At 50.3% G+C, this 18468-nt stretch overlaps 1 protein-coding gene across 1 annotated transcript in view; it reads right to left on the reverse strand.

Annotated features, from left to right (window-relative positions):
- wnt11 (wingless-type MMTV integration site family, member 11) overlaps nucleotides 1-18468 on the reverse strand; it is a 79579-nt gene that overhangs the window by 15786 nt on the left and 45325 nt on the right. The window lies entirely within an intron of this gene.

Consider the following 18468-nt stretch of genomic DNA (forward strand, 5'->3'; position numbering starts at 1 on the left):
CGATCCACCTAACCTGCACGGGCGGTATTCTCCGCCGGCTCCAAAAATCGCGGAGGCCGTTGTGAACTGGGCCGAGGTTCACGACGGCCTCGGGGTCCGCTCCCCGCACCTAATCCGCCCCCACCCTGGGGGCTAGGAGCGGGCCCCCGTCGTTCCTGGCTGCGACCTCGGCCGCCGGAAATGACGCCTGAACGGCGCTTTGCGGATGACATCAGCGCGCAGACGAGGCGAACCCGCGCGGTGCCGACTTTCTCCACCGCTGCCCGGCAAGACTTGGCGGCTTGATCGTGCCGGGCGGCGGAGGGGAAAGAGTGCGTCTGTTTTGGATGCTGGCCCATGAAAAACGGCGAGTGGCGATTTTTCCGAGAAGGGGGGGGGGGGGGGGGGGGGGGAGAATCGCGGGGGCGCCGGGGGGGGCGTAAAAAATGTCGGGAGGCCCTCCCACAATTCTCCCACGCCGCGTGGGGAGCGGAGAATTCGGCCCCACATCTTTGAACTGTGGGAGGAAACCGGAGCACCCGGAGGAAACCCACGCAGACACGGGGAGAATGTGCAGACTCCGCACAGACAGTGACCCAAGCCGGGAATCGAACCTGGGACCCTGGAGCTGTGAAGCCGCAGTGCTAACCACTGTGCTACCATGCCGCCCCCCCATTCTGGAAAAGGAAAAAGAGGAACAGAGCGACCTGATTTGATGTCCGTTGATGCAGTGGACAGTAACTGAAGGGGTCAGGGAGCACGAGGTTAAATCTCACCGTGGTATTTTTGAGAGTTTTAGTTTGGTTTAAAAAGCAGGCACAGGGGCATCAATAAAAACGGCAATGAAGTTGTCAGATTGTCAGGAAAACGATACGGGTTCACTGACATCCTTTAGGGACAGGAACCAGCCATCCCGCACTTGGTCCAGTCCCACCCCACCATGCTTGTCCCAGCCGCCCTCCGAGGTTTGCCTCGCAAGTCACTCAGTCACATCAAACCACTCCCCTTTTAGAAGAGGACTTGAACTAGCCACCATCTCAGGGCAACTAAGGATGGGCAGCCTTTGCCAATGACGCCTACATCTCAAAGTTGTCTCTGCGTCCTCGACGGAGGTTTGATCCATCTTTAAGCGGTCACGTGCACCCTTTAGACACCTGGGGCGCATGGCAGGCATCGACCAACTGAGCAACGCAGCATTGAAAATGTCATCCAGGTGCAGAGCGAGTGACAACATATCTGGAAAGCAAAGCCTAAAGAAACATTCAACAGATTGGGAAACCTGTACAGAGAGAAGGGGAGGATGTTACCCAATGGGGGGGGTGGGGGGGGGGTTAGTAATTGGTGGTACCTTCCAGTTCTTTCCACAGGTGTTGCCTGACCATTTGCACATTTCCAGTAGCACTGGGTCGTGTTTAAGGTTCCTTGCGTTTTTGCAATTTTTCCCCACTTAGATCATTGGAAAAGGTCAAACTTCAATCTCACAATCTGAAGCCTGGGTTTTGAAATCTTAATTAAGTTTTGTCTAAAATATATGCTTTTGCAAAAGCATTTTCTGTTGTGTTTTTAGTCTCAGTAAGAAGTCTTACCACACCAGGTCCAACGCCAGCATCTCCACAGGTGATTTGCAAATTGGCACGTTATCTCAATGGCTGGTGGAGATCCCACACAGTGCAGAACATGCCTTGGCAATGAGTTGGTACGTTAATTGGCCTTTGATTCTCATTAGGACTGGTACCCCTCCTAATGCAGGAGGTGTCATCTGATAACCGAGTAGTTTAAAAGCAACAGGACTCCTTCCCTCCCCCCCCCCCCCCCCCCCCCCCCACACCCCCCCCCCCTCCGCCCCCCCAACCTTGTAACTTGGCACGGATCGCTGCTGATAACAGATATGAAGGTTCCAAAAGGCATCTTGCTGTTCCAAGAGTGAGGCAAAGGCACACAGAGAGGTGATGATCAGGTCTCAGACCTTGACTGGGCCACTAAGGGATGTGCAAGTGGCTCGCTGTTTTAACTGTGTGATAGTAAGTAGCACTCTGGTCTATGAGTCAGTTCAGGTCCCACCCAGAGGGTTAAGTACATAATCCAGGCTGACATTAAACCATAAGACATAGGAGCAGAATTAGGCCACTCGGCCCATCGAGTCTCCCCGCCATTCAATCATGGCCGACATAATCCTGGCTGACATAGACCATACAATCAGAATTAGGCCACTCGGCCCATCAAATCTGCTCCGCCATTCAATCACGGCTGATATTTTTCTCATTCCCATTCTCCTGTCTTCTCCCCATAACCCCTGATCCCCTTATTGATCAAGAATCTATCTATCTCTGTCTTAAAGACACTCAGTGATTTGGCCTCCACAGCCTTCTGCGGCAAAGAGTTCCACAGATTCACCACCCTCTGGCTGAAGAAATTCCTCCTCAGCTCTGTTTTAAAGGATCGTCCCTTTAGTCTGAGATGGTGTCCTCTGCTTCTAATTTTTTTTACAAGTGGAAACATCCTCACCACGTCCACTCTATCCAGGCCTGGCAGTATCCTGTAGATTTCAATAAAATCCCCCCTCATCCTGCTATACTCCAACGAGTACAGACCCAGAGTCCTCAACCGTTCATCATACGACAAGCTCTTCATTCCAGGGATCATTCTTGTGAACCTTCTCTGGACCCTTTCCAAGGCCAGCACATCCTTCCTTAGATACGGGGCCCAAAACTGCTCACAATGCTCCAAATGGGGTCTGACCAGAGCCTTAAACAGCCTCAGAAATACATCCCCGGTCTTGTATTCTAGCCCTCTCGACATGAATGCTAACATTGCAACTGCCGACTGAACCTGCACGTTAACCTTAAGAGCATCATGAACAAGGATTCCCAAGTCCCTTTTGGTCTTCTGATTTCCTAAGCATCTTCTCATTTAGAAAATAGTCTGTGCCTCCATTTCTCCTTCCAAAGTGTATAACCTCACACTTTTCCACATTGTATTCCATCTGCCACTTCCTTGCCCACTCTCCTAGCCTGTCCAAGTCCTTCTGCATCCCCCCTGCTTCATCAATACTATCCGCCCCTCTACAGATCTTTGTATCATCTGCAAACTTAGCAACAGTGCCTTCTCGTACCAGCCTCCCCAGACAGGCGCCGGAATGTGGCGACTAGGGGCTTTTCACAGTAACTTCATTGAAGCCTACTCGCGACAATAAGCGATTTTCATTTTCATTTTCATTTTCAGTTCCTTCTTCCAGATTGTTAATGTCTATGGTGCCGGTTTTTAGAATTTAGAATTTAGAATTTAGAACAGTACAGCACAGAACAGGCCCTTCGGCCCTCGATGTTGTGCCGAGCAATGATCACCCTACTCAAACTCACATATCCACCCTATACCCGTAACCCAACAACTCCCCCTTAACCTTACTTTTTAGGACACTACGGGCAATTTATCATGGCCAATCCACCTAACCCGCACATCTTTGGACTGTGGGAGGAAACCAGAGCACCCGGAAGAAACCCACGCACACACGGGGAGGACGTGCAGACTCCACACAGACAGTGACCCAGCCGGGAATCGAACCTGGGACCCTGGAGCTGTGAAGCATTGATGCTAACCACTATGGGAGTGCTGCACTGTTACAGGCACTGTCCCTCAGATGACACATTGAACTGAGATCCCATCTACCCCCTCAGCTGGACCCAAATGATTCTGTGACTGCTATTTCATCGAGGAGTCCCCCCCCCCCCCCCCACCCCCGGTGTGTGTGTGAATAGGTTGCTGTGTGTCCTGAATTACAACAGTGACGACACTTCAAAAGTACTTCCTTGACTGAAAAGCACTTTGGGATGGTCTACAGTTATGAAACATGTTGTAGAAAAGCAGGTTCATTCTTACCCAAAAGTGCTGCAAAAAGTCTGGCCTGGCAGCAACTGTGGAGAGAAAAAGAGAGTGAACGTTTTGAGTCATTTTGGACTGGAAACGTTAACTCTGTTTGTCTCTCTGCACAGACTCTGCCAGACCTGCAAAGTTTACCCAGCACTTTCTGTTTTTATTTCAGATTTCCAGTATCTGCAGTATTTTGCTTTCATTTCATCCTTACCCAAGTTCATTCAAGCCTACACTTGCTTTGCCTTTTGTTCCATGACTTTTGTTATTTCGTCTCTTTCGCTCTCTAATCTATCCTCCTCCTCCCCCTCCCTCCCTCCTTTCAAGAGCATAAATCATTGTGACCCTATTTCAGTTCCAAAGAAGAATCATATTCCACTCAATCCGTTAGCTCACTCCACAGACGCTGCCAGGGCCGTTGCATTTTTCCAACACGTCCTGTTCTTATTTCAGATTTCCAGCTTCGGCACTATTTTGCCGTGATTCATTCCCACTCAGACTGTTTTACTTCCGAGGCAATCTAGCAGGTCAGTATAACCCAGAAACACCCCTTCCTCAATCGGCAACGTGAATTTAAAATGTTTGGCTACAGACCCGAGAACTAGTTGGTTATGCTCCATGACATCTAACCATGCACCATGATTAGTTGCCATTAACGACTTAACAATAGGCCATTAATGGGGCACACCTTCTCCCTTTTCCACCTTGATCATAAACTTTATGCATTTACTAATTTGCCATAATAGATTTAGCTTATTAAATCATCCTGACTCAATTGTGATCATTAATCAATCTGCAGACTGACTCCAGTTACAACACGGCATTGCCTGTTCCATTGCTGCCATTGTTATTGGGCAGCACTGTAGCACTGTGGCTTCACAGCGCCAGGATCCCAGGTTTGATTCCCGGCTTGCGTCACTGCCTGTGCGGAGTCTGCATGTTCTCCCCGTGTCTGCGTGGGTTTCCTCCCACAGCCCAAAGACGTGCAGGTTAGGTGGATTGGCCACACTAAATTGCCCTTCGTGTCCAAAAAGGTTAGGAGGAGTTAGTGGATTCGGGGGATAGGGTGGAAGGGAGGGCTTAAGTAGGTCGGTGCAGACTCGAAGGGCCAAATGGCTTCCTTCTGCACTGTATGTTCTATGTTATCTATGTCTATGTTAACCACAATGGGCATTGCTGTCTGAGATAACTACTTATATCATACAGCACCTTTAACATGGCAAAATGCCCCAGTACATTTCAGTCGTAGGATCAATCAGTCAAAATGTGGAGATGCCGGCGTTGGACTGGGGTGAGCACAGTAAGAAGTCTTACAACACCAGGTTAAAGTCCAACAGGTTTGTTTCAAACACGAGCTTCCGGAGCACGGCTCCTTCTTCAGGTGAATCATTCTATCCCTTCTTCACCTCACTCTACCCCTTCTTCGCCTCACTCTACCACTTCTTCGCCTCACTCTACCCCTTCTCCTCCCTCTACCCTTTCTTCGCCTCACTCTACCCCTTCGCCTCACTCTACCCCTTCTTAACCTCACTCTACCCCTTCTTCGCCTCACTCTACCCCTTCTTCGCCGCACTCTACCCCTTCTCCTCCCTCTACCCCCTCTTCTTCTCCTCACTCTACCCCTTCGCCTCACTCTACCCCTTCTTCGACTCACTCTACCCCTTCTTCGACTCATTCTACCCCTTCTTCACCTCACTCTACCCCTTCTTCGCCTCACTCTACACTTCTTCGCTTCACTCTACCCCTTCTTCGCCTCACTCTACCCCTTCGCCTCACTCTACCACTTCTTCGCCTCACTCTACCCCTTCTCCTCCCTCTACCCTTTCTTCGCCTCACTCTACCCCTTCGCCTCACTCTACCCCTTCTTAACCTCACTCTACCCCTTCTTCGCCTCACTCTACCCCTTCTTCGCCGCACTCTACCCCTTCTCCTCCCTCTACCCCTTCTTCGCCTCACTCTACCCTTCTTCGCCTCACTCTACCCCTTCTTCGCCTCACTCTACCCCTTCTTCGCCTCACCCTACCCCTTCTTCGCCTCACTCTACCCCTTCACCTCACTCTACCCCTTCTCCTCACTCTACCCCTTCTTCGCCTCACTCTACCCCTTCTTCGCCTCACTCTACCCCTTCTTCACCTCACTCTACCTCTTCTTCTCCTCACTCTACCCCTTCGCCTCACTCTACCCCTTCGCCTCACTCTACCCCTTTATCGACTCACTCTACCCCTTCTTCACCTCACTCTACCCCTTCTTCGCCTCACTCTACACTTCTTCGCTTCACTCTACCCCTTCTTCGCCTCACTCTACCCCTTCGCCTCACTCTACCACTTCTTCGCCTCACTCTACCCCTTCTCCTCCCTCTACCCTTCACCTTCACCTGAAGAAGGAGCCGTGCTCCGGAAGCTCGTGTTTGAAACAAACCTGTTGGACTTTAACCTGGTGTTGTAAGACTTCTTACTGCAATCAGTCAAAGACTTGACACCAAGTTACAGAAGGGAGCCATTAGGACAGGTGACCAAGTGTTTGATCAAAGTGGTAGAGAGAGAATCTTCAATGAGAAGAGACAGAGGTGGCAAAGTGGGAAGATTTAAAGAGAGAGCTTTTAATAGTAATCTTATTATTGTCACAAGTAGGCTTACATTAACACTGCAATGAAGTTACTGTAAAAATCCCCTAGTCGTCACACTCCGGCACCTGTTCGGGTAGACAGGGCTGTTTACCACAGGGCGAAATCGCTGGCTTTGAAAGCAGACCAAGCAGGCCAGCAGCACGGTTCGATTCCTGTAACAGCCTCCCCGAACAGGCGCCGGAATGTGGCTTTTCACAGTAACTTAATTGAAGCCTACTCGTGACAATAAGCGATTTTCATTTTTCATTTAATTTCAGAGGTAGAATTCAGAATGTCCAAATAGTCTTTCGGGACTTGTGGGAGGAAACCGGAGCACCCGGAGGAGACCCGCGCAGACACGGGGAGAACGTGCAGACTCCACACAGACAGTGACCCAAGCCGGGAATCGAACCCGGGATCCTGGAGCTGTGAAGCAACAATGCTAACCACTGTGCTACCGTGGCTGATTGCACAGCATCCGATAGTGTGGAGCTATAAAATCAGGCCACCCCAACAGGCAGGAATTAGAGGTGTCCAGAGATTGTGACGGGCTGTGGAACAGAAAGAGGTTACAGAGGGAGAGAGGAGTGGGAACACTTATGGAGAGAATTGAAAAGTGCAAAGTGAGGCATATAACAGGGGGAGGTAGTAACGGGAAGCAGAAAAGTGAATTTTTTATACGTTCGCGACAACGCCCATTGACCTGGAAGTTTGGTTCAGTCATTTGGCATTCTCGTCTTAGAAAAAGGAACAGGGTATTCATTGACACATTGAAAAGTCTCGCTTTAATCACTATTTTCCCTTCTGAAAGGCTTTAATTAAAATGCCACTATCAATGAGTGATTTAACAAGTATTAGGTATCATTGTGATATTATTGCCCAGTCACAAAAGGTTGCTAATGACCTCGCTACAGCTCGTCAGTTAATGCAAACCACCTTCTCTGAAACCAGTTCTTCCTGTCCCCAATGTTTCACTCTGTTCCTATTCACTTAAATTACATACAATTTACAGCACATTCAGGCATTTGTCCCAAATAGGATTTGCCCCAACAAGTCTACGGTGGTGTTTGTGCTCAACAGGAGCCACTTCCCACCCTTCTTCATCTCACTCTACCCCTTCTTCGCCTCACTCTACCCCTTCTTCGCCTCACTCTACCCCTTCTTCATCTCACTCTACCCCTTCTTCGCCTCACTCTACCCCTTCTTCGCCTCACTCTACCCCTTCTTCGCCTCACTCTACCCCTTCTTCGCCTCACTCTACCCCTTCTTCATCTCACTCTACCCCTTCTTCGCCTCACTCTACCCCTTCGCCTCACTCTACCCCTTCTTCGCCTCACTCTACACCTTCTTCGCCTCACTCTACCCCTTCTTCGCCTCACTCTACCCCTTCTTCATCTCACTCTACCCCTTCTTCGCCTCACTCTACCCCTTCTTCGCCTCACTCTACCCCTTCTTCGCCTCACTCTACCCCTTCTTCACCTCACTCTACCCCTTCTTCATCTCACTCTACCCCTTCTTCGCCTCACTCTACCCCTTCTTCGCCTCACTCTACCCCTTCTTCATCTCACTCTACCCCTTCTTCGCCTCACTCTACCCCTTCTTCGCCTCACTCTACCCCTTCTTTGCCTCACTCTACCCCTTCTTTGCCTCACTCTACCCCTTCGCCTCACTCTACCCCTTCGCCTCACTCTACCCCTTGTTCGCCTCACTCTACCCCTTCTTCGCCTCACTCTAACCCTTCTTCGCCTCACTCTACCCCTTCTTCGCCTCCCTCTACCCCTTCTCCTCACTCTACCCCTTCTTCGCCTCACTCTACCCCTTCTTCACCTCACTCTACCCCTTCTTCGCCTCACTCTACCCCTTCTTCGCCTCCCTCTACCCCTTCTCCTCACTCTACCCCTTCTTCGCCTCACTCTACCCCTTCTTCGCCTCACTCTACCCCTTCTTCACCTCACTCTACCTCTTCTTCTCCTCACTCTACCCCTTCGCCTCACTCTACCCCTTCTTCGACTCACTCTACCCCTTCTTCGACTCATTCTACCCCTTCTTCACCTCACTCTACCCCTTCTTCGCCTCACTCTACACTTCTTCGCTTCACTCTACCCCTTCTTCGCCTCACTCTACCCCTTCGCCTCACTCTACCACTTCTTCGCCTCACTCTACCCCTTCTCCTCCCTCTACCCTTTCTTCGCCTCACTCTAACCCTTCGCCTCACTCTACCCCTTCTTAACCTCACTCTACCCCTTCTTCGCCTCACTCTACCCCTTCTTCGCCGCACTCTACCCCTTCTCCTCCCTCTACCCCTTCTTCGCCTCACTCTACCCTTCTTCGCCTCACTCTACCCCTTCTTCGCCTCACTCTACCCCTTCTTCGCCTCACCCTACCCCTTCTTCGCCTCACTCTACCCCTTCACCTCACTCTACCCCTTCTCCTCACTCTACCCCTTCTTCGCCTCACTCTACCCCTTCTTCGCCTCACTCTACCCCTTCTTCACCTCACTCTACCTCTTCTTCTCCTCACTCTACCCCTTCGCCTCACTCTACCCCTTCGCCTCACTCTACCCCTTCTTCGACTCACTCTACCCCTTCTTCACCTCACTCTACCCCTTCTTCGCCTCACTCTACACTTCTTCGCTTCACTCTACCCCTTCTTCGCCTAACTCTACCCCTTCGCCTCACTCTACCACTTCTTCGCCTCACTCTACCCCTTCTCCGCCCTCTACCCCTTCTTCGCCTCACTCTACCCCTTCGCCTCACTCTACCCCTTCTTAACCTCCCTCTACCCCTTCTTCGCCTCACTCTACCCTTCTTCGCCTCACTCTACCCCTTCTTCGCCTCACTCTACCCCTTCTTCGCCTCACTCTACCCCTTCTTCGCCTCACTCTACCCCTTCACCTCACTCTACCCCTCTTCGCCTCACTCTACCCCTTCTTCGCCTCACTCTACCCCTTCTTCGCCTCACTCTACCCCTTCACCTCACTCTACCCCTTCTTCGCCTCACTCTACCCCTTCTTCGCCTCACTCTACCCCTTCTTTGCCTCACTCTACCCTTCTTCGCCTCACTCTACCCCTTCTTCCCCTCACTCTACCCCTTCTTCGCCTCACTCTACCCCTTCTTCGCCTCACTCTACCCCTTCTTCGCCTCACTCTACCCCTTCTCCTCCCTCTACCCCTTCTTCGCCTCACTCTACTCTTCTTCGCCTCACTCTACCCTTCTTCACCTCACTCTACCCCTTCTCCGCCTCACTCTAACCCATCTTCGCCTCACTCTACCCCTTCTTCGCCTCACTCTATCGGTATATCTCGCTGTTACTTTCTCCCTCGCATGCTTATCTTTCCTCATCTTAATTGTACCCATGTTGTTAGCCTCTTTCGCCTGTTCGGGTAGAGGGCTAAATCGCTGGCTTTTAAAGCAGACCAAGCAGGCCAGCAGCACGGTTCGATTCCCGTACCAGCCTCCCCGGACAGGCGCCGGAATGTGGCGACTAGGGGCTTTTCACAGTAACTTAATTGAAGCCTACTCGTGACAATAAGCGATTTTCATTTCATTTCACTTTCATTTCATTTCATTCAATGCCCTTGCACCCATGCCCCCTGAAGTAACCATAGTCCCCTCACCATGCATACCTCACCTCACAGCCTCATACACCCCACCAACTAGCCCAGTATCCACTATAAACAGAACTCACAAGCCCATAATAACATATGAAACTCTTTGAAAATTGCATAAGCCTATCAAAATAAACAAAGATTATATGAATATATACTTTTAAAATATCCTCCTAAAGGTTCAGCAATTTGTCAAAATAAACAAGCTAACATTTCCCTTGACAACTGTGCCAACAACCCATGCTGAACAGAATTAATAAGTTGTTTGGAAGATGGCCAAGCATTCATAATAACATTCCACGGAACAACAGTGCCAACAACCCAACTATCTGTCAAATCTTTGAAAGAGCCAAACAGATTCCTGAGCTGAATCTCAGGGAACTCGTCCTCCATCCATATTGTTCCCACCTCCTTGGACCCTTATCTTTCAAATTAGCCTTTTGTGTGGCACCTTATTAAATGTCTTTAGGGAATCCAAGTATACAACTGCTTCCCCTTTATCTACCTACTACCTACCAGCTCAAATAACTGAAGCGTTAATTGGCTGGAGGTGAGACTTTTGCACGTCCCTCAAGAGGAAGTGTGTCTCAGAGAGTAGGCAACTAATCTGATTGGCCTGCAGCTCTGTGGTCCCAGTTAGTAACACCAGGAGCAGAGACCACTACTGGGGCTACAAGTAGTCTGCAGATTCCAAGTCGTGGAGCCAGGATGGAAGTAAAGCTGGGTCTCTTGGGCCAGAGGTGAAGAGAGGTCAGGGGACAGGTGGGTTGGAGGTGAGGGGTAAGCTTCTCATTGTACGACCAGGCGGGAAGGAAGGCAGGAGGGGTGGGGCAGACCTTGGGAGAATGCCCAATCTGGAAAAGGGCCAATGAGGGAGTCAACTCCTTCCCCTATACTTCTGTCATTAGAATGTCGCTTTAAGAAATGTTTAGCTGCTCATGTTACTGCAGTGATGTCAGAGTGTGGGTGGAGCTGAGCTCTGGCTCTGCTTTTTAGTTTCACTTTGAGAAAAGCTTGGGTGTGTCTGTGTTTTTTGGTTTTGTTTTTTTCAGTGTTGGAGCTGAAGCCAGACAAAGCAGCTGTACTGGTGTTCTCTCTGCCATGAAAAGACTATCTCTTGATCATTTGGTGAATTCAGAATTATAAATGTTTTCAGTGGTGAATGTAAATGTAAATGTATACCTGATGTGCTTCTGGATGTTGTTTGGGAAATTATTAAGGATTACTTAGTGTTGTATTCTTTGGGGGTTGTATTTGAATTGATGGTTGCTAAGATGTTCACTGTATGTTTTAAAAAGGTTAACTTGAGTTCATAGAATAAACATTGTTTTGCTTTAAAAATACTTTTCCATTTCTGCTGTACCACACCTGTAGAGTGGGCCGTGTGCTCCCCATACCACAATCTAGTAAAAATTGTGGGTCAGGTGAACTCCATGATACACTTTAGTTCTCTAAACCCTGGCCCATGACACTTCTCTCGACCAAGGAGTATGGAGAGGAGAGGAAACGAGGCCGGAATGAGACATAGACAGAGTGTGTGGTTGAGAATTTGATTCGTGTAGTACGTTCTGATTAGTCTTTTTCTCAAGTTTAAATTTAAACCATGAGTCAGGTCCTGACATAGGACTTTCAGCCTTCAAGTGAGTTAAATAGCCTTGTCAAACAGGGACCTGCCTGACAGGGGTAATTATCTGTCAATAAGCTCAGAAGGGGAGGCGGTGTGGTAGTGCTATTGTCACTAAACCAGTGATCTACAGTCAGGCTCTGGGAGCCCAGGTTCGAATCCCACTGTGGCAAATGGTGAAATTTGAATTTTTAAAAAATCTGCAATTAAAAGTCAAATGATGACCATAAAACCATTGCCGATTGTCGTAAAGACCCATCTGGTTCACGAATGTCCTTTAGGGAAGGAAATCTGCCGCCCTTACCTGGTCTGGCCTACATGTGACTCCAGACCCACAGCGATGTGGTTGACTCTTTATAAAGCACCACTTAGTTCGCGGGTGACTAGAGACGAGCAACGAAAGCTGGCCTAGCCAGCAATGCCCACATCCCATGAGAGAGGCGGTTCAGAGAAAGTTCACGAGATTGATTCTAAGGATGAAGGACCTGTCTTATGAAGAGAATTTAGCAGTTTAGGTCGATACTCACTGGAGCTTAGAAGAATGAGAGAACGTCCAATTGAGTTACATTTTTTTGAAAATAAATTTAGAGTACCCAATTCAGTTTTTCCAATTAAGGGGCAATTTAGCCCATCTTTGGGTTGTGGGGGTGAGACCCACGCAGACACGGGAAGAATGTGCAAACTCCACACGGACAGTGACCCAGAGCCGGGATCGAACCTGGGACCTCGGCGCCGTGAGGCAACAGTGCTAACCAATTGAGTTACATAAATGCTAAAGGGGATTGACTGGGTAGACGTAGAGCTGATGTTCCCCCTTGTTGGACATTCCAGGCCGAAAGGCCATAGTTTGAGGCTAAGGGGCAGCGGATTCAAAACAGAGAAGAGGAGGAATTACTTCTCTCAAAGTCGTGAATCTGTGGCATGTTCTACCCCAGAGTGCAGTGGATGCTGGAACACTAAACAAATTTAAGGAGGACATAGAGAGGTTTTTAATTAGTGGTGGGATGAAGAATTGCGGAGAAAGGGTAGGAAGCTGGAGATGAGTCTGAGAGGAGATCAGTCATGACCGTATTGAATAGCGGAGCGGGTTCGAGGGCCTGAATTGACTACTCCTGCTCTTAGTTCTTATGTTCTAATGTTTATGATCTCCGCCAGATGAAAATAATGTCGGTGAGTACTGACAAGTAGGAAGCAAAATTGCGATGTGGAGAAATCTCCTGACTCTTGATTTCCACCTTAAAGAAGAAGATCTGGGGCAGCGCAGTGGTTAGCACTGCAGCCTCACGGCGCCCAGTTCCTAGGTTCGATCCCGGCTCTGGGTCACTGTCCGTGCGGAGTTTGCGTGTTTACGTGGGTTTCGCCCCCACAACCCAAAGATGTGCAGGGTAGGTGGATTGGCCATGCTAAATTGCCCCTTTATTGGAAAAAATGAATTGGGTACTCTAAATTTATTTTTTAAAAAGAAAGAAAATCCGGCCCTTCTTGTTACACCTGGCAATTTTTGACTCCAGTCCATCTGGGCCAGATCCCATTTCATCTCACTGTAATTAACCTTCCTCCAATTGTGTCATTTCACATTTGACTTCATCTCGTCACCTTCCATTAACACTCTAAACCCAATAATATTGTGATCATTGTTCCCCAGATGCTCCCCAGTGACTGAAACCTACTCTACTTTCCTCACTTTATCCTACAGGACTAAACCCCACGCTCTTTCCTCTGCCCTGCTGGAAATGCACTGATCAAAAAAGTTTTGCCCGCACATTTCAGGGATTCTTCCCCCTCTTTGCCCTTCACACTGTTATTGTTCAGGACGAGGTTTAAGTAATTGAAACCTCCATTTCCACTAATCTCTAGGTTTAGCATATTCTTGTAATTTGCCTACAGATTTCCTCCCTGATCACCTTTCCGTGATTTAGTGCCCTGTAGTTTCAGCCCAGCAGTGTAACAACGCCTCTATTGATCCTTTCTTGAAACCAAAAAGATTTTGCCTTTGAACCCCCCAAGTGTATCATCCCATTTTAGCACTGCAACAGTCGCATTGATTAATACCTCCGTGCCTCCCCCTTCCCTACCATTTCTGAACACCTTGTTTCCTGGAACGATGCCCGTTTGAGCCAATAATGCAATGCAATTGCTACACCTTAGGTAGAGGCTCAATGGTTGGCTATTTTGCCCATGTCAGAAGGTTGTGGGTTCAAGACCCACTCCAGAAACTAGACCACTGTGGTGGTATGATTTGCATAGCTGTCTGCCATTGGTGCAGAACACCGGCTTGCCATTGGCCCTGGTCGGTCATGTGCCTCTCGATGATTGGTTGAGACCAGTCATGTGACGGCTCTCCGATTCGTCGAGAGGCTGAGTTAACCACGCCTCCATACCGAGGTATAAATAATCAGAACACCCGGCCGTCGTCCATTTTATTGTAGACAACCGCAGGGCTAAATTCTAGCTTATTAAAGCCTAACTTTTGTATAGCAACTCGTCTCTCGTGCAATTGATGGCTCATCAACCACCAACTCCAATCAGGCCCGAGAGGGATCTGCACCATTGGAGATGCTGTCATTCAGATGAGGGGTTGGATTTTATGGAGCGGCGCATTCCACCCCACTCCCCCAACTAATAGGTTAGTGTAAGACCTACACACAAAAGCCTGTCAGCCATTTTAAGCCAATCTGATTGGCCGTCAGCTCTATAGTCCCAGCAACACCAGGTTCACATGGTGGCCACAGCTGGGACTGCAGGCAGCTCCTGAAGGAAGGTGGTGATGGAAGCCAGACTTGAGGTAATTCCACAGTATCAGCAGGGTTGGGTTGGCAGGTCCCAGTGGAGGGGAGGGGGGGTGGGATGATTTTGAGGGGCCAGGATCGGGATTAAAGGAAGTGGTCTGACCTTGGCGTGATGAGGAGTGAGGGGGGTAGGGGTGCCTCTGACGGTAGGGGGAATTCCCCAAGGGGGTTCTTCCCCTTCCTGCCCAACAGCAGCTCACTCTAAACCCAATAATGTTGTGATCATTGTTTCCCAGATGCTCCCCAGTGACTGAAACCTGCTCTACTTTCCTCACTTTATCCTACAGGATAACACCTTTGGGGTTACCCTCCATTGCTGGCCTCCCCAGGATTCAGCTAAAGGAGTGGTGACGAGGGAGGAGAAGGCATTGATTGACCACAAAATGGCGGAGAGGTCACGGGAGGGCGGAAAGGCAGCGGCCAGGCCGTGCGCTACATTTTGAAAGCCCCCCTCACTTCACACACACTTGGGAGGGGGGGGGGGGGGGGCATAAAATGAAGCCTGAGAATTTAATCTGATGTCCTATCAAGTGGGTAAATACATTTATTTTGAAGATGACCAGGAGAGGTTCCTTCAGAGTACAAGTAAGAACATTAATAATAATAATCACAAGGAGGCTTCAATGAAGTTACTGTGAAAAGCCCCTAGTCGCCACATTCCGGCGCCTGCTGGGGGAGTGCGGCACGGGAATTGAACCTGTGCTGCTGGCCTTGCCCTGCACTACAGCTGTTTAGCCCACTGTGCTAAACCAACCCCATTCAAAGTCTTTGAGGGAATTTTAGGATGAAGCTCAGAAGGAGGCCAATCACCCATTGGCTATATGCCCCCCCCCCCCCCACCACCCCCGTTCTCTTTCCTCGTAGTCTGAAAAATATTCCTTTTTAAGTCTTTATCCAATTTGCTCTTGAATGTTACGGCTGAACCTGCTGACACCACTCTTTTAGACAGCTACATTCCAGATGGCAGGTCACTGTGTAAAATAAACGCTCTCCATGTTGCCTCTGGCTCCTTCACTGATTACTTTCAATGTGTCCTCTGGTTACCCACCCTCCTGCCAGGAGAAACAATCCCTCCTTATTTAGTCTATAAAAGCCCTCCATAATTTGGCACCCTTTGATTTAATCTCCTTCTAACTTCCTTCTCTCTCAGCAGAACAAATCTGACTTCTCTATTCCCATCACGTAGCTAAAGTATATCATCACCGGCACCATTCCAGCCAAAATGGGGCTGGATTGATTGGACTGAATCCTACCTGAGCTCCCATCTCACAATCAGCGCTCCAGCAGAGAAACAGAAAACAAATAGGGGCAGGAAGAGGCCATTCGGCCCTTCGAGCCCGCTCCGTCATTCATCATCATCATGGCTGATCATCCAACTCAATAGCCTAATCCTGCTTTCCCTCCATAGCCTTTGATCCCCTTCGCTCTCAGTGCTGTATCTCACTGCTTCTTGAAAACAGACATGTTTTTGACTCAACTACTTCCTGTGGTAGCGAATTCCACAGGCTTCCCACTCTCTGGGTGATGATATTTCTCCTCATCTCTGTCCTAAATGGTCTACCCCGTATCCTCAGACTGTGACCCCTGGTTCTGGACACATCCACCATCGGGAACATCCTTCCTGTATCTACCCTGTCCAGTCCTCTCAGAATTTTATAGGTTTCTATGAGATCCCCCCTCATTCTTTTAAACTCCAGGGAATACAATCCAAACCGATTCAATCTCCTCGTACATCAGTCCAGCCACTCCAGGGATCAGTCTGCTCAACCTCCGCTGCACTCCCTCTTTAGTGAGAACATCCTTCCACAGTTAAGGAGACCGAAACTGTACACAATGTTCCAGGTGTGGCCTCATACGGAATGGTTATAATTGTACTTCATTGTCAGTTATGGGAGGCTCGGTTAGCCACTGTGGCAGAAATGTTGTTGAGTCAAGTCCCACTCCGGACACCTGAGCACAAGAATCTACGCTGGTGCTCCCAGTGTGACTGGGGGAGTGCTGCACTGTTGGGGAGTGCCGCACTGTTGGGGAGTGCCGCACTGTTGGGGAGTGCCGCACTGTTGGGGAGTGCCGCACTGTTGGGGAGTGCCGCACTGTTGGGGAGTGCTGCACTGTTGGGGAGTGCTGCACTGTTGGGGAGTGCTGCACTGTTGGAGTGTGCCGCACTGTTGGGGAGTGCCACACTGTTGGGGAGTGCCGCATTGTTGGGGAGTGCTGCACTGTTGGGGTGTGCTGCACTGTTGGGGAGTGTGCCGCACTGTTGGGGAGTGCTGCACTGTTGGGGAGTGCCGCACTGTTGGGGAGTGCTGCACTGTTGGGGAGTGCCGCACTGTTGGGGAGTGCTGCACTGTTGGGGAGTGCTGCACTGTTGGGGAGTGCTGCACTGTTGGGGAGTGCCGCACTGTTGGGGAGTGCTGCACTGTTGGGGAGTGCTGAACTGTTGGGGAGTGCTGCACTGTTGGAGTGTGCCGCACTGTTGGGGAGTGCCGCACTGTTGGGGAGTGATGCACTGTTGGCGAGTGCCGCACTGTTGGGGAGTGCTGCACTGTTGGAGTGTGCTGCACTGTTGGGGAGTGTGCCGCACTGTTGGAGTGTGTCGCACTGTTGGGGAGTGCTGCACTGTTGGGGAGTGTGCTGCACTGTTGGGGAGTGTGCTGCACTGTTGGGGAGTGCTGCACTGTTGGGGTGTGCTGCACTGTTGGGGAGTGCTGCACTGTTGGGGAGTGCCGCACTGTTGGGGAGTGCCGCACTGTTGGGGAGTGCCGCATTGTTGGGGAGTGCTGCACTGTTGGGGAGTGTGCTGCACTGTTGGGGAGTGCCGCACTGTTGGGGAGTGCTGCACTGTTGGGGAGTGTGCTGCACTGTTGGGGAGTGCCGCACTGTTGGGGAGTGCTGCACTGTTGGGGAGTGCCGCACTGTTAGGGGAGTGCCGCACTGTTGGGGAGTGCTGCACTGTTGGAGTGTGCTGCACTGTTGGGGAGTGCTGCACTGTTGGGGAGTGCTGCACTGTTGGGGAGTGCTGCACTGTTGGGGAGTGTGCTGCACTGTTGGAGTGTGCTGCACTGTTGGGGAGTGCTGCACTGTTGGGGAGTGCTGCACTGTTGGACTGTGCCGCACTGTTGGGGAGTGCAGCACTGTTGGGGAGTGCCGCACTGTTGGAGTGTGCTGCACTGTTGGGGAGTGCTGCACTGTTGGGGAGTGCCGCACTGTTGGAGTGTGCCGCACTGTTGGGGAGTGCCGCACTGTTGGGGAGTGCCGCACTGTTGGAGTGTGCTGCACTGTTGGGGAGTGCTGCACTGTTGGAGTGTGCTGCACTGTTGGGGAGTGCTGCACTGTTGGGGAGTGCCGCACTGTTGGGGAGTGCTGCACTGTTGGGGAGTGCTGCACTGTTGGGGAGTGCTGCACTGTTGGGGAGTGCTGCACTGTTGGGGAGTGCGGCACTTTTGGGGAGTGCTGCACTGTTGGGGAGTGCTGCACTGTTGGGGAGTGCTGCACTGTTGGGGAGTGCCGCACTGTTGGGGAGTGCTGCACTGTTGGGGAGTGCTGCACTGTTGGAGTGTGCTGTCTCTTGAATGAGATATTAAACTGAGGTCCTGTTCACCCTCTCGGGTGACCATAAAAGATCCCACATCACTATTTTGTAAAGGATCAGGTGAGTTCTCCCTGTGAATTGGAACAATATTTATCCCTCCATCAACATCATTCATAAAACCGCGAATCTGGTCATTATTACATTGCTGCTTGTGGGAGATTGCAGTGTACAAATTGGCCGTTACATTTCCTGAAGTATAATAGTGACTATCAAAAGTAGTACACTGAGGAGAAGTATTCCATTGAGGTGGCACAGTGGCTAGCACTGCTACCTCACAGCACCAGGAACCTGCGTTCAATTCCAAATCAGGTGATTGTGTGAAGTTTGCAAGTTCTCCCCGTGTCTGCGTGGGTTTCCTCCGGCTGCTCCGGTTTCCTCCCACAGTCCAAAGCTGCGCAGATTTT

The sequence above is a fragment of the Scyliorhinus canicula genome, chromosome 14 (genome assembly GCF_902713615.1).
Source record: "Scyliorhinus canicula chromosome 14, sScyCan1.1, whole genome shotgun sequence".
Lineage (NCBI taxonomy): Eukaryota > Metazoa > Chordata > Chondrichthyes > Carcharhiniformes > Scyliorhinidae > Scyliorhinus > Scyliorhinus canicula.